This window comes from Gekko japonicus, unplaced genomic scaffold (genome assembly GCF_001447785.1).
Source record: "Gekko japonicus isolate JY-2015 unplaced genomic scaffold, Gekko_japonicus_V1.1 scaffold901, whole genome shotgun sequence".
Lineage (NCBI taxonomy): Eukaryota > Metazoa > Chordata > Lepidosauria > Squamata > Gekkonidae > Gekko > Gekko japonicus.
This window is the reverse complement of record NW_015173701.1, coordinates 520259-526022: the sequence shown is the minus strand read 5'-3', so window position 1 is coordinate 526022 and position 5764 is coordinate 520259.

The window sequence follows — 5764 nt, the reverse complement described above, 5'->3', positions numbered from 1 at the left end:
GTCCGGCAGGCCGTGTGTGGTGAAAAGCCGGCGTAGGGATCTAATTACTGCCTTGGTGAAGGTGGTGGCCATGGGGCTGACCTCCAGCCATTTGGAGTAGGAGTCAACCGTGATTAGGAATGTTAGTCCCTGGAATGGTCCGGCAAAATCGAGATGTAGCCAGGACCATGGTTTGCGGGTTGACTCCCAAGACTGTGAGGGTGCGCTTGGCAGGTTGGGCTGAACTTCCTGGCATGTCTGGCACCTCCGGACCCATGACTCGATCTCGGCATCATCCCCGGCCACCACACGTAGCTCCGAGCCAGTGCCTTCATCCTCACAATGCTGGGGTGTGCCTCGTGGAGGGCCGCAAGGACCCTCTGTCTAAGAGTGCCAGGAACCACTACTTGGTCTCCCCATAAGAGACACCCTTTGAGTGCTGACAGCTCGTCTTTATGGGTAGTGAACGCCGCGAACTCGGCCCCCGGGGAGGAAGCTGGCCAACCCCTCACCACCCAGCACAAGACCCGGGAGATAAGAGGGTCATGGTTTGACTTGGCCACGACGTCGGCAGCTTGCAGAGGGGGCTGCGGAAGGTCCTAAATGAGCAGAACCCCTGTGGCAGGCGCTGGGTCAGCGTCCACAACGGGGAGCAGCAGCCTGCTCAGTGTGACGGCATGGCCCATCGCTTTGCCCGGGCGGTGCTCCGGGCGGTACTGGTACCCCGCCAGGAAAAGTGACCACCTGAGCAAGGACAAGACTTGTGGCATTTGCTTGTCGGCAGCCAGGATGCCCAAAAGGGGCTTATGGTCCATAACAATCATGAAGGGGTGCCCATATACGAAGTTGTGGAATTTTTTTTACCCCTGCCACAATCGCCAACCCCTCCCTGTCGACCGACTTATCAAGGAGCCGACTTATCAAGGAGCCGGTGTAGGGGTTCCGCTACCGCAGCCTTGTGGGGCAAAAAGGCGTGGTAAAAATGTATTAGTCCCAAGAATGCCTGAAGTTCAGCTTTACAAGTGGGGACAGGAGCCTCCACGATGGCCTTTACTTTGTCCTTCGCTGGGTGCAAACCGGTAGCATTGACCCGGAACCCCAGGAAGTCCACCTCCGGAACCCCGAGGAGGCACTTCTTTCATTTCACTTTGAGTCCAGCCAAGTCAAAATGCTGCAGGACAGTGCGAAGACAGGAGGCGAATTCCCTAACCCCAGGAAGTCCACCTCCGGAACCCCGAGGAGGCACTTCTTTCATTTCACTTTGAGTCCAGCCAAGTCAAAATGCTGCAGGACGGTGCGAAGACGGGAGGCAAATTCGTCGGGGGTCGTGGTGGCAATCAAGACGTCGTCGAAGAATGGCGTCACTCCAGGGATCCCTTTTAACAATGAATCCATTAGTTGTTGGAAAATTCCCAGGGCGACGCTCACCCCGAATTGTAATCTCTTGACCTTAAACGCTCCCCTGTGGGTGACTATGGTCTGCGCGGTCGCCGTGGCCTCGTCTACTGCCAGCTGTTGGTAGGCTTGTGCCAGATCCAATTTCCCAAAAATCTTGGCCCCCACAAGCGAGGCCACGGCCCTTCATGAGCACTCATACCCAGTTCCGGTCGTTAGCCACGTGCTGGCCTTGCTTGTGGGGGCCAAGATTTTTGGGAAATTGGATCTGGCACATTTAAGCACCCCTCGACCCTGACTGTGATGCCCAGCGGCGCGAACCAGGCACTGCCCAGCAGACTGACCAGATTTCCCTCGACTACTATCAAGTCCAACGGTCCCTCGAACCCCTGGAACTATACCCGGAACGACCCCACCCCCCGGATAGGAACTGGGTTTCTTTGGAAGTCTACCAAGCTCGAGTGGGGTGGGCGCAAGCAGGGTCCCCCATTTGGGCAAAGTCTGCGTAGTGTGTCCACAGAAATGATGGATGCCGCAGACCCCGAATCCACTTCCATTGTGCAGGGGGACCCTTCGATCCGTACCGTTAGTTGGATCTTCGGGGTCGACTCTACTTTTGGGAGGTGGAGTACCTGCAGCGATGGCCAGTCCATGAGGAGGTAGAGGTCAGACGTCTCTGCATCCATCTCATGGGATTTGGTGGCCAGGCGGCATGGCTGCACGGGAGGCTGCTCGTACCGGCTTCTCTTTGACCGGCAGACACGAGTGAGATGGCCTTGTTTCCCACAGGTGTGGCACGTCGCATCACGGAAGCGGGAAGACTTGCGCTCGTGTGCCTTGCCGCAGCTGGCACATGAGGGCCACCCTGTGTGTTTCCCGGTTGATCCTGATGCCTCGGGACCTGGTGGCCTCCAACGCGAGGGCTGGTGGACGAGCGAGGGCTGGTGGACGAGTTCTTGGGGCCTGAGTTAGGGAGTATGAGGCGAGCTGCCGCTGGCTGATGATCTCGGTGAGAGGCCTTGTGGGCAATGACAAGTTGGAGGGCAACATCGAGCGTGATGTCAGTGGTCCCGATCAACCTTCTTCGCAGCTTCTGGTCGCTGATGCCCCACGCGAATTGCGTAAGGAGATTCTCTTCCACCTTAGTGAAGGTGCAACCCATGGCCAGTTGCCACAGGGCTGCAAGAAAAGCTGCGGCCGTCTCGCCCAGTTTCTGGACGCGGGTCTGGAACTCGATGCGCTTGGCGAGTGTGGTTGGCCAGGGCGTGAGGTAGCTCGTTAGCACATCGATGATCTCCTCGTATGAGCACTCGAGGATTGATCAAGGTGCGAGGAGGCTCTTTGCGAGGCAGACGGTATTCACTCCACATGTGCTTAGGAGGAGGTTTCGTCGTTTGCCCGGATCGGATACATCATTGTAGGCTAGATGGTAAGTCACTTGGTCGGTCCATGAGTCCCAGAGCTCGGGATGGGCTGGATCGTAGATCTCCAAGTTTCCCCGAGCAGAGGCCATGGCGAAGCGTTAGAGAAAAGCGGGGTTCCTTGAGGCGGTGCACTTACGGAGCTGGGCGCGTTGGCTGGAAGGATGTTCAGTGCTGTACTGGGATGCGAGCCAGGCCTGGCTCAGTGGGATCCCACCTTTGTCGCCACTGAAAAGTACTGGGTTCGCCGCAAGGAGGACTCGGACGACGACATACTGTAGCACACATTTAGTGTAAACACAAACAAAGACTAACTCTAACAGCCAACAGGGCCAACTATATACATATCCACCCTGCAACCCCCCATTCCCATTGGAGGGTTTGAATGTCCCACCAAGGTGGCTATTGGTTGGGGCTGGGGGATCCAGGATCTGAAGTTTCCATTGTTCTAGGATCCAAGCTCTGGCCTGTTCCGCGGACCCCTGGTGGCGGTCCACATACATAACATGGTACTCAACTGATAGCCAGTCCAATTGGCGGAGCACCGTGTGAATGCATGCCTGCACAGAAGTCGCATTCAGCAGGTGTGCCACTGTATTTTGCACCAGCTGGAGTTTCTGGTTCAGCTTCAAGGATAAGCGTGTGTAGAGTGAGTAATAGTAATTAAGCCTGGAAGTGACCATTGCATGGGTCACTGTAGCCAAGTCCTGAGGGGAGAGATAGGGAACCAGCTGCCTGATCTGTGGAAGATGGTAAAAGGCACACCTGGCAACTGTGGCGACCTTGGCCTCCATAGAGAGTGAGAAGTCCAGAGTCACTCCTAGGCTCCTCACCTTCTGGACCAGGCCCAACAGTGCCCCATCCAGGGTAGGGAGCTGGATTCATGAATCCACCTGCCCCCCCCCCCGGCTCAGGTACAAGACCTCCATCTTCGTAGGATGTGACTTCAAGTGACTCTGTCATAACCATCCAGCCACAGCCTCCAAAGCCCTGTCCAGACTTTCTGGGGTGGAGTCCGGGTGTCCGTCCAAGAAGAAATGGACAAATTTATGATCTCTCCCAGGGGGAGCTGAATACAATGCCCACAGGCTTTGACCAGCCAAGATGAGCATGGATTGAGGAGGCAAGTGGTAGGCTTCACAGCTGCCAGGATCTTGTCGACTTCCTGCTGGAATAGTCGGTTAAAATGGTCCAGCATTGGACCTGAAGATGAACAAGGGGCTTCCAGTTCCTTTACTGTGTGTCAGCGAGCTGCCAATGTGTCTTTCCAATATGTATTAGGCATGCCTAAAACCCCCTAGTGTCTAAACCTAGTGCCATGGTAACTGTAATCTGCTCTTGTGCGCATGTCCACCCTCACCCTCATGCGCTCATCTTCTCCTCGACTGCATTCCTTTCTATGTATGCTAGTCTTGCTTTGATGGAACGTTATCAACCCAAGGCCACAGGTGGTGTGCGGCAGGAGGCTTTTGCTTAGTCTGTAATGACTATGTAGTGTGGGAATAGTCTAATTGTTTAACTGTATAGAACCGTTGCATCTCAGGGTTTGGGCGCGCGATGCGCCGTCTAAGCGGGCGCGGGAACCTTATCTATTGGCTAGTGTAATTATGAACTTGCTTTAACCTGTCAAACACTCATCCCGTTATTCTGAACAGAGAATCTGTTCTAAGTGCTTCATGGCTTCAATAAAGTAAAACCTTCCTGCAAGTGTGTACTTCATTGCCTGCTGTGGGGTCTGACACTGTGGTCAGGAGGTCCTGGTGGAGCGACATTACTTTATCTACAAAATATCTCACAAATGCCTCACAGCCAATAGTCAGTTCCCTACTATTTTGCCTGCCTTGTGGCAGTGTAGTTAGTAACCACATAGTTCTAAATAATTGGGCAGGGTGTGAGTTTGTAGATGCAATGGAGACCGCATAGAACTCTTTCTTAGTGTTCTTCACTGCCATCTCATAGGCCTTCATAAATGTCCTACACAATGTTCTTGCCACTTCATCACGAGTATGCTGCCACCCTCGCTGTAGTCGTCTCAACTTGCGCTTCATCCTCCACAGCTCCGGGGTACAATTAAACTGTGGAATTCTTTGCCAGGGGAGGCAGTTATGGCCATGAGCATAGATAGCTTTAAAAGGGGCTTAGACAGATCATGGAGGAGTGGTCTTACTAGTCATGGTGACTGAAGGGAGCCTCTATATCCTCTGAATACCAGTGCTGGGAGGCAGAATCAGAGGAAGGCATCAGCCTCTATACCAGAGGTCTCCAGCCTTTTTGAGCCTTAAGTCACCTTTGTAATTCTGGGACAGCATTGTACCCACTGTTCCCTCTAAGCTATGGAGTCTTGTGAGCAAATACTCCACTTTGTGAGCTACTGGCATTAACGTTGTGAGCAAGCAATTCGGCTACTGCATAAATTAGTTTGCTCTGGAGCCATCCTTCCTGAGCGAAGAGAAAAATCTGTGAGCCGGAGGCTAAAAAACTGTGAGCTAGCTCACACTAACTCAGCTTAGAGGGAACACTGCCCACTGGCAAAATGGCTGTCATAGGAGCTAGCCAATAAATGGCTGCTGCAACTTATCTTTTTTTAATAAAGATTTTATTGGCTCCCCTAAAAAGGGGAGGTATTTCGCTTAAAAGAAAAAATGGGAAGGGTAGACAGTGGGAGAAAGAGAAAGCTGAGTGATATATAAACTGGTAAATTAAACTGTTAGTAATGTCCAATTAATCTTCTTGGGCTTCTTCTGTGTGTTGTCAAACTTCTTTTCTTAGTCCTGTCACATGTAGTTCTCTGTTAGTATGTTAGTAATGTTCCTTTAAATTTCTGTTAATAAAAAAAAAATCTCTTCTGTGCACATTCAGAACCGCTTCTTTGCGTGCTGGGTACTTTTACTATCGCTGACGTGGAGGAGCTTCCTCTGTTGTCTTCTCCTTCCGGCTTGTTAGATCCTCCTTCGGGTTGTTGTTAATAC